This window comes from Euprymna scolopes, chromosome 10 (genome assembly GCF_053919585.1).
Source record: "Euprymna scolopes isolate OS-2025 chromosome 10, ASM5391958v1, whole genome shotgun sequence".
In the NCBI taxonomy this organism is placed as follows: Eukaryota; Metazoa; Mollusca; class Cephalopoda; order Sepiida; family Sepiolidae; genus Euprymna; species Euprymna scolopes.
Genome location: NC_136491.1, coordinates 14402050 through 14413994, shown reverse-complemented (window position 1 = coordinate 14413994; position 11945 = coordinate 14402050).

The window sequence follows — 11945 nt, the reverse complement described above, 5'->3', positions numbered from 1 at the left end:
ATTTTAAAAAATAAACAGTAGATTTATTATGGTGGGGAAGAACGTAATAGTTTGTTCTACGGCCCATCTCGACGATTTGAGGATCCTCTGTAACAATGACTATCTTTTAGAATCAATCTTTGGAATTCGCAATAAAAGATGAAGTTTCTAATTTTTATAAAGTCATTGAAACTACTGTAGATAATTGTCCTATTTACCTCCGCATGCCTTGGCTAGGCAATGTAAGTGATAAGTTTGCAAAACCAATAAAAACTCCTATTTTGCATCGAATCCTTGTATTGCTATTTCTACTAGGGTTATGCTATTATTAATTCGAAAAGACATCCGACCACCCCACCATAATAACTCTAAGAATCCCCATGAGAAACGCGGGAAATTCCATGTATCTTAATTGCCATATATTTTTTCAAAACTTATTATATACAATAGCGACAATATTATAAGAAATGAACCAACAAACATGTATATCTGTGTATTACTTTAAAAAGTAATGCATGATTAGCAATGACATTTTTACCGAATAAAGATTAGCAGTAAATGCATACATACATACATAAATAATAATAATAATAATAATAATAATAATAATAATAATAATTGATTGGCCATAGAGAGCTTGATATGAGCATCTAAAACGGTCCCTAATTATCAGTTTTGAAACCGACAGTACCGATGACTTATCTCATCTAAACTTTCTGTAAATAAAACATAAATAATACGCTTTTCTAAAAAGAAAAAAAAAATTGCCGAGGCGGATTTCTATTTTTGTTTGTTTGTTACTTTGCGACGGTACCAGACGGCGTAGGGGCCGCGAGAGAGGTTTGAAGTGTAACGAACACGGCTCGACTGTAACGGTCATGTTACAAATAGAAGCACACAGAGATGCTAATTCATTCATGCGGGGTGTTTGTTTACCCCTTGAGAGCGGGATCCAATGATATGTGTTAAACTAATACAGGGTGACCCCCCCAAAAAAAAACGGGCCCCAACCCTTCTTAGTGTTTTGTCCGAATGAAATGAAACTTTGGTTATAACTAGTTTATTATATTCAAAACATCACATCAAAACACTAGGGTCTTTGGCCTTTTTTTCTCCGTTGACTGTAAAATGCTCAGAAAAACAATTGAATGTCTTCTGTTTTTTTTTGGTCACCCTGTATTATCGACTATTAGAAATTTGAATTAATAAACTTTCGATGTGTAGATATAAGGAAAAACTAATCGAGAAAGTTTGTGTGCGTGTCTAATAATGTTAGCAGGTTGCACATCTTTGAAGTTTTTACTTTTTACTCTACCACGAGCTTCTCTTAATTACATGCTTATTACGTAGAATTGCCATTAAATTTAGCGGGACAGCAATATGCATATCAATGATCAGGATAGATAGGAAGAGGGTAGGACTAACTAATGACAGCCGGGCATCTGATGAATGACTTAATGGCGTTAAGCCCAAAGTCGAATAAAGAGAAGCAATTTTCATTAGAGGGATTCATCCATCTCTATTGGTCATGTCGTTAATCGAGCTTTGACTTAATCACCGAAACAATTGCAATCTCTGCGCAGCGCCCTCTAGTGAAAATGATTTAATTAACTGGGTTTATATGGTATTGATTACCTTCCTTGTTTCTTTCTTGTGTCGTGCAGGCCTGGATATTTCATGCGGTGCGCATGCGTGTTTCTTTATTTATATGGCTGCGCTTTTACGCATGCGTGGTGTGATTGATTCGCAAAGGCAAGGGGGGTTAGTGACAAAGCAAATTGTTTTATTTATATTTCCCACGGGTTCGACGAATTTCAGACAATAGATGTTGATGCGATGGGAACTTTAAATAACGAGACATAATTCCCGCCTCTTTTCACCGACCGCTGAGATTTTCCGCCTTCCGCTTCAAATCGTTTTCATTCGCACGTCTTTTCATTTTCTATCCTCACAGCGATGGCCTCGTTGATGCCTGTCAATTGTCGCAATTTAGAAAGATGGAGGATGCAGTGATTAGATTTGGAATGTTACGAATGATGGGCCCTACTTTTGGAAAAAGGAGGAAGCAGGAACATAATGTACGCTGGAACAACATAACATGCACCTCTTTTAAATTGGTCATACTAATAATTTAACCCATCCTCATCATTATCATAATTTCCATTTTATTTTGTTTTCGATTCTGCATTGCAACTCCCCCCCCACAAAAAAAAACAAGTGAAGCATGCATGGTCCACCGTGAATGCACAGTAAACGAGGCATAAAAAATGACTACGTTCAGTATTTGCCCCGCCTCATCAACAGCAACAACAATCAAATTCAAGCAATTTTATAGTAAATACTAGCTGGCCGCCCGGCGTTGCCCGGTTGTACAATATACTTAAACATGATATTTTAATTTATGCTTATGTATTGTTATAGAATCGATCATCTATTGATTATTATACATTACTAGGAACAATTTTTCCGGTGGACTAATGCGAAAAAAAATAAATAAATAAAATAAAAAAATAAAATAATAATGATAATTACGTCTATCAAATTCCATCTGTGTTTGTTTACAATATCACGTCAGCTGGTATTTGGGCTTGACAATCTTAAAAATATTCTTTCTGCTCTTATATTCTCCCCAAACTAATTCCGCTTATTCTAATTGGCTGAGCTCTGACTATTCCTATATTCCGGATAACGGCATTTGCATGCTAAGCAAACGCTAATATACTATTCAAATATGGCGTTGCAATGATACCCATTTTTGCTCTGTGAGTAAATTGCTGCCTTCATTTTCTTACACTTATGGCGTCAGTTTGTATTTCCTCTCTCTCTCTCTTTCTATCTCTTTCTCTATCTTTCTCTGCATATATTCTTCCCAAATCTGTATGTCCCTCGCTTACTTTTAACATTTCTTTTTATGCTGAAGAAACATTTTACGGCGATGCCGAAGAAATGACAACAAATATTTATTTCCTCTATCTCTCTCGTTCGCTTGCTTCGCTTTGTGCATTTGTTCCTGTAATTAATTATGTATTTTTGAAACATGTTACGTTTTTTTAATGTACTTTATTTATCACAATTTATTTTAACCTGCGAAATCAATTGCGATCGTCGCCCATTTATAAATACATGTTTTTGCAATGTAATCTACTGGATTCGTACTTATTGTATCATTTTAATTTAATTTTTTTTAACATATGAGAAATATTCACATTTTTTATAGTAAGCTATATTTTATGTTGATTGTTTTTCACACCCTTTAATAAAAATATATAAAAATACGTAAACTTTCTTTATCTTTTTTTTACTTTTTAATTGCATATCTTTTCAAATAAATATGTTTATTTAAGTTAATATGTTATATATTTTGTCAGACTGTTTAGATATTCTAAAATATATTTATTTACAGAAACATGAAAAGAAAACAATGAATGTTTCACATTTTTTACAATTTTAGCAGTTTTAAAATATGAATGTGCAACAGAAAACAGTTTTAGAATGGTAAAACCATTAAATTCAAACAACATAATAAGCACCAATCCAGCAAATATTCCCGAAACATTTATTTTTAAATCGGCGACGATCGTAATAGAATGCGCAGGTTTTAATAAAGTATATTAAAATAAAACGAAATTATATTTGAAAGCAAAACAAAACGTAAATATGTTTGAAAAATATATTTAAAAAAATATTTTAAATATATAAGTTTTGAAAAATGGCGGAAGTATTTTATCTATTTCGTGCTTCCATACCTTAATTGACAAACCTGCCAGCGTGTTTGAAAGTTAGGGTCTGGTTTTATCGACAATTACCGATTTTTTTTACGCCGACAGCCTATGCTACAGTTTTAACGTAAATTTAATTATATAGTGAAACAATTATTTGTGATATACTTGTGTTTTTTTTACAATTTTGCATTCTGTAGAGTATTTTATTTAATTTTGTTTTCCACACTGATTCTCTAGATTGTGCACACGTTAACTTTTTGTAGGGGTGAGGGTGAACTTGTACATTAGGTCCATCTCCACAATTTTCTTTTATAGATTTTCCACTATGCTGATCAAGAAAATATCGTTCAAATTTTGTGGAGACAAGTACTTATAGAGATATAAAGACCTGTATTTTGCACTGTTATTCACTGGCTGTTAAGTTGGTGTGCACGCGCGATAAACAAATCTACTTCTTTCCTACGACACTGTCACCTCAATTTCTTTTTTAGTATTTGCGGGTGGGTATGTTGACAACGATTATCACGGTTAACTTTAGGGGAATAATTTTTCCAACCCTCCCCAAAATAGGGGCTGGTCTACTCCGAAAGCCGTTATTTATATGGGGATGTTAGGGGCGTCTATTTCGAACGTCGTTCTTAGGATGGGGAGGTTTATGGTGTCTATTCCAAAAGCCGTTTTTAACATGGAGATTTTTTTTTTTACACAGTGATCACCACTTATCAAGACCCGGAAGCCACTCAGGGATAAGAGTTTTGGATGTCTATTCCAAACGCCGTTGTTAACATGATAATACTCAAAGAAGTGAAGTGAAAAAGTCGTAATTGTTTTGTTATACACGTTAAAAAAAGACGGCATAAAACTGGAATTTAATTTAATACTATTGGTGGAAGAGTTGAAAAGAAAAGGAAGACTTGATAGAGGTAAAAAATAACAGGAAAAAGAAAATAGCTACGGCATGGATTACTGGAAAGCCTACGACAGAATCCTACAAACATGGATAATTGAATGCCCAAGAATGAACAAAATATCCAATAAGATTATTATATTATTAAGAAAGCAATGGAAACAGAGAGACTGAAACGGACAGCTGGAGGATACCACTTGACTAAAATAAGAATGCAGAAAGGTATATTTCAAGGAGACTCACTATCACCATTACTGCTTATCATAACCATGATGCTACTCAACTAGATACTAAAAATGTAATGCTGGATTCGAGTTTAGAGACACAAAACGAAGACTAAACCACATCATGTATATGGATGACATGAAGCTGTTTACAAAAGGGAACAGGAGAACCTGATAAATACAATCATAATATTCAGCCAGGGCATTGGAAGGGAATTTAGAATGGAAAAGTGTTCATTGCTGGGGATGAAATTGAAAACTAAAGATATCAGAGGGTACAATCACAAACCAGTAGCAGTATTTAAAAACGAAAATCACACAATCTTATGAGACAAACGATGTATAAACAGATAAACATATCATGAGACAACGATGTATAAACAGATAAACATATCAAAGCAAGAAGACTGGATTTCATAATAATTAACAAAAAGGAAAAGTCTTACAGAGTTAATACTAAGCAGATGGAGAAGCTGAGCAAATACACGAAACTGGTCAGAGAGCTTAGAGGAATATAGAAGATGCAGAAAGTCAAGATAATGCCAATAATAGTGTGAGCACCAGGAGCAATCTCGAAAACGTTTGAAAGAAAATGGGAGAGATTGAATTGGAAAGATTTCTGAGACGATACAACGGATAGCAATAATGAAAACGGATGAAATTTGAATGCGGAGAGTAATACACAAGAGTGACAGGAGCTAACTGTACATATAGAAATTGCAATCAATAGAAACATCTTTGGGAAAGAGTCTTCTGATTAGTGCAGGCTGTGTGGTGCAGTCGCACATTGTTAGTGCGTGTTCTACACTTGCTTAAAAAGAGTACAAACGATGCCATGACAAAGTATGAGCAAATCTTGATTGAAGTTTGCGCCAAAAGTTTGGAATCCAAGTGTTGGACACATAATTCCAACACCACCCAGAGGAAGTAGAGAAAAATGAGGACGTTAAGATTCTTTAGGATTTCATGGTTCAGTGTAACCGAAAGATAACCCGCAGGAAACCGGGTATTGTAGTTGTAAGCAAACAAACGAATGAATGACGTGACTTGCCTAAACGACATCAACTCAACAGGCATAAAGAATGAGAAACTACGGAACTATCAGAAACTTAAGATGGAGATTGCTAAATTATGGAATATGAAAACTTCCATCGTGTCAATCATCATAGGTATGCTTGGCTCAATTTAAGGTGATCTTGAGAAACAGTTAAACTCCTTGGGAACCAAGTTCAACATCACTGTACTTCAGAAGTCAGTTCTGCTTGGCACAGCAAACATTCTAGTATCAGTTATTTTCTATTTAATATTTAATTAATTCTTTGACTATGCTCAATAGTTTTAGCCTGCTCTTGAGTAAAAAAAATGGTGTAAAACACCACAACACTGTGAAGTTAACGAACATAATAAAAATAAATTCAGCAGGGACTTATTGACATCTAGACTTCATAAAATACCGTCGGTTGTCATCAGTGAGTAATCTCTGATTATAACCTGTGCGAGAACTGTGGCAAAAATAATGCAAAACGTGACTTACACGACGCCATTTTCTATTCTGTCGTGTGACGGAATAAAGAAAGGAAAGAACTCATTTATAGTCAATTTATTAATATTTATATGGCATTAATTTGCATATATGGCATTAATTTGCATATATGGCATTAATTTGCATATATGACATTAATTTGCATATAACGACAATGATTGTCGTGACAAAGAGTGAAGGGGAAAAGTATAGGGCAGACTTTTTTTTGGACTGCTGAGAAAGAGAGAGAGAGAGAGAGAGAGAGAGAGAGAAAGAGAGAGAGAGAGACAGACAAACAGAGAAAGAGAGAGAGAGATGGAGAGAGAGAGAAAAAGAGAGAGTGGGACAGACAGAGAAAGAGAGAGAGAGAGGGACAGACAGAGAAAGAGAGAGAAGGGGGACAGACAGACAGAGAAAGAGAGAGAGAGGGACAGAGAGAGAGAGAGAGAGAGAGAGAGAAAGAGAGAGACAGAGAGAACGATCGGTGGATATTACAGTTAAAGGTTGGAGTTGGCAAAAAGGAGTTTACACTAATACAATATAACCCCAGGATACGGTGGCCAAAGGATTTTTTTCAGGTTACGATATGGAATACCATGCCTTTTCAGCCCCTGGTTACGGTATTTCCCCCACTTTACGGTGTTATTTATAATGTTTATTATATACTGTACTGTATTTGTTACTAATTTTTAATGCCGTATCCCGAGATTTTACGGTAATTATGATTATTATTTTTTAAGTCTCAGTTTCCTTCAACTAATAATAATTCTATAAAGTATTTGACCTTGATCGATAGAACTTGTGAAAAGTTAAAAATATATAAACATTCACAAATTTTTCTATCTTGCAAATATTTTCTTTTAATTCTAATTTTATCATTTTATAAATATAATTCTGCGTGTTGTTTAAGTCATTAATTAAGATATTTAAAATTAAGTTTAACATTTACTTGTAAAACTTTAGGTTTTGTTCCCATAGATAAACATATTGATTGTTAATCGATACTAGTTGACTAGATAATGGCTAAGGTTTCCAAATTGAATCTCATATTTCCTGGCACGGCAGACTGCATTTGTCCTCCCGATAAACGAATTCTTGCCAATTCCGAAGCCGTGGAAGCATTTTTGAAGTCGTAACACCTGCTGTGCCTCGAATGAGTCGGTTCTTTAATCTCGCCCTTATCTATCCAAAGAAGTAATTCTTTATTTAAGATTCGCTTTTCGGAATCGGCGACTGCTGATTAACCCCTGGAGTTGTTTCGCTACTGTTGTGACTGACCTCTTTGTCAACTCTTCACTTACCGTATAGGAATCACGAAAAGATAATTTCATGACTGACTGATTAACCTAGTTGTTTTTTTTTTAATGAGAGACAATAGATAAACTCTGAACGGTTACCCATGCGAGGATTAGGATTTAGTGAAGTAAAAGTAGCGTAATCTCTAACTATACTTACATTGATTAGGCAATTTTAAGTTCTATTAGAATGGAGACGCCTACTTCGATGGGAAGCAAGACTTAGAATTCTAAAGAAGGATTGGTATCATCTTACTCTCATAGACCAGTTTATCGTTTAATGCTTAAGGGACTCATTTACCGGCCTTACACGTTAAAAAAATGTTTCACCCTAAACAAAGCATAATGCCACTTAGAACAGAAGGGTCTACCATTTGGGATCGTGTCTAGCAAGGAACTGTTGTGAATTTGATCAACCAGATGTGTGTTTGCATTAAATTTAAACTTCTGATGGTTACTTAAATCAGGAAAGCAGAAAATAGGGAGGGATTTTAAAAGTCAAGCAGCTCGAGGAAAGAAAAGGCCTCCGTCATCTTGGGATCTCTACAGTATAAAGGGTGGAATTTTGCTGCTTGTCTGGTTAGTCAGGGGGTATTTATGTCGTGAGGGCACGGGTACTGTGAATTCTTGAAAGCTTATTCCATTAAAGTACTTGTAAAACAGGCACAGATATGCGATATTGCGGCGATGGGACAGAGGTTGGAGCTTGGCCGTTAGTGAGGGACCTTTTAGATTTGAGACTCGTTTTGCTTTGGATCATGTCTAATAGTGAGAGACTATTAGTAGATGCACAAGCCCACATGTGACAACAATAATCCATGCATGAGCGAATTGCAAGCTTGTAAAGATAAAGGATGCTCTTTTTTGTGAGTAATTTTCTCGCGAGAGATCCCACCTCCTTTGTTGCAGCCTTTGTAACGTCTTAAATGCATTTGTTCGAATTTATGTTGTACGAGAATGTATGGCTGAGGAGTTTGAAAGATGTGCTCTCAAATAGTGGTCATTTGTTTTGACAACCGGTGCTTGAGAAAGTTTTTTGTTTGTGGTTGTTAAAGGAAAAGAGATGATTCTCAGTCGAATTAACTTATGACCCCCATTCCATCACCGACTTACGACCCCCATTCCATCACCGCATTATGACCTCCAATCCATCACCGACATGACCCCCATTCCATAACCGACTTATGACCCCATTCCATCACCGACTTATGACCCCCATTCAATCACCGACTTATGACCCCCATTCAATCACCGATTATGACCCACATTCAATCACCGACTTATGACCCCTATTCCATCACCGACTTATGACCCCCATTCCATCACCGACTTATGACCTCATTCGATCACCGACTTATGACCCCCATTCAATCACCGACTTATGACCCCCATTCAATCACCGACTTATGACCCCCATTCAATCACCGACTTATGACCCCCATTCAATCACCGACTTATGACCCCCATTCCCTCACCGACTTATGACCCCCATTCAATCACCGACTTATGAGCCCCATTCCATCACCGACTTATGACCCCCATTAAATCACCGACTTATGACCCCCATTCCATCACCGACTTATGACCCCCATTCCATCACCGACTTATGACCCCCATTCCATCACCGACTTATGACCCCAATTCCATCACCGACTTATGACCCCCATTCAATCACCAACTTATGACCCCCATTCCATCACCGACTTATGACCCCCATTCAATCACCGACTTATGACCCCCATTCCATCACCGACTTATGACCCCCATTCAATCACCGACTTATGACCCCCATTCACTCACCGACTTATGACCCCCATTCCATCACCGACTTATGACCCCCATTCCATCACCGACTTATGACCCCCATTCAATCACCGACTTATGACCCCCATTCCATCACCGACTTATGACCGCCATTCGATCACCGACTTATTACCCCCATTAAATCACCGACTTATGACCCCCATTCCATCACTGACTTATGACCGCCATTCAATCACCGACTTATGACCCCCATTCTATCACCGACATGACCCCCATTCCATCACCGACCTGTGACCGCCATTCCATCACCGACTTATGACCGCCATTCCATCACCGACTTATGACCCCCATTCCATCACCGACTTATGACCCCCATTACATCACCGACTTATGACCCCCATTCCATCACCGAATTATGACCCCCATTCCATCACCAACTTATGCCCCCCATTCCATCACCGACTTATGACCGCCATTCCATCACCGACTTATGACCCCAATTCAATTACCGACTTATGACCCCCATTCCATCACCGACCTGTGACCCCCATTCCATCACCGACTTATGACCCCCATTCCATCACCGACTTATGACCCCCATTCCATCACCGACTTATGACCGCCATTCCATCACCGACTTATGACCGCCATTCCATCACCGACTTATGACCCCCATTCAATCACCGACTTATGACCCCCATTCCATCACCAACTTATGACCCCCATTCCATCACCGACTTATGACCTCCATTCCATCACCGATTTATGACCCCCATTCAATCACCGACTGATGACCCCCATTTCATCACCGACTTATGACCCCCATTCCATCACCGACTTATGACCGCCATTCAATCACCGACTTATGACCGCCATTCCTTCACCGACTTATGACCCCCATTCAATCACCGACCTGTGACCGCCATTCCATCACCGACTTATGACCCCCATTCAATCACCGACTTATGACCCCCATTCCATCACCGACTTATGACCCCCATTCAATCACCGACTTATGACGCCCAATCCATCACCGAGTTATGACCCCCATTCCATCACCGACTTATGACCCCCATTCCATCACCGACTTATGACCCCCATTCCATCACCGACTTATGACCCCCATTCCATCACCGCATTATGACCTCCAATCCATCACCGACATGACCCCACATCCATAACCGACTTATGACCCCATTCCATCACCGACTTATGACCCCCATTCAATCACCGACTTATGACCCCCATTCAATCACCGACTTATGACCCACATTCAATCACCGACTTATGACCCTTATTCCATCACCGACTTATGACCCCCATTCCATCACCGACTTATGACCTCATTCGATCACCGACATATGACCCCCATTCAATCACCGACTTATGACCCCCATTCCATCACCGACTTATGACCCCCATTCAATCACCGACTTATGACCCCCATTCAATCACCGACTTATGACCCCCATTCCATCACCGACTTATGACCGCCATTCAATCACCGACTTATGACCGCCATTCCTTCACCGACTTATGACCCCCATTCAATCACCGACTTATGACCCCCATTCCATCACCGACTTATGACCCCCATTCAATCACCGACTTATGACGCCCAATCCATCACCGAGTTATGACCCCCATTCCATCACCGACTTATGACCCCCATTCCATCACCGACTTATGACCCCCATTCCATCACCGACTTATGACCCCCATTCCATCACCGCATTATGACCTCCAATCCATCACCGACATGACCCCACATCCATAACCGACTTATGACCCCATTCCATCACCGACTTATGACCCCCATTCAATCACCGACTTATGACCCCCATTCAATCACCGACTTATGACCCACATTCAATCACCGACTTATGACCCCTATTCCATCACCGACTTATGACCCCCATTCCATCACCGACTTATGACCTCATTCGATCACCGACATATGACCCCCATTCAATCACCGACTTATGACCCCCATTCCATCACCGACTTATGACCCCCATTCAATCACCGACTTATGACCCCCATTCACTCACCGACTTATGACCCCCATTCCATCACCGACTTATTACCCCCATTCCATCACCGACTTATGACCTCCATTCCATCACCGACTTATGACCCCCATTAAATCACCGACTTATGACCCCCATTCCATCACCGACTTATGACCCCAATTCCATCACCGACTTATGACCCCCATTCAATCACCGACTAATGACCCCCATTCAATCACCGACTTATGACCCCCATTCCATCACCGACTTATGACCCCATTCCATCACCGACTTATGACCCCCATTCAATCACCGACTTATGACCTCCATTCCATCACCGACTTATGACCCCCATTAAATCACCGACTTATGACCCCCATTCAATCACCGACTTATGACCCCCATTCCATCACCGACTTATGACCCCCATTCCATCACCGACTTATGACCCCCATTCAATCACCGACTTATGACCCCCATTCCATCACCGACTTATGACCGCCATTCGATCACCGACTTA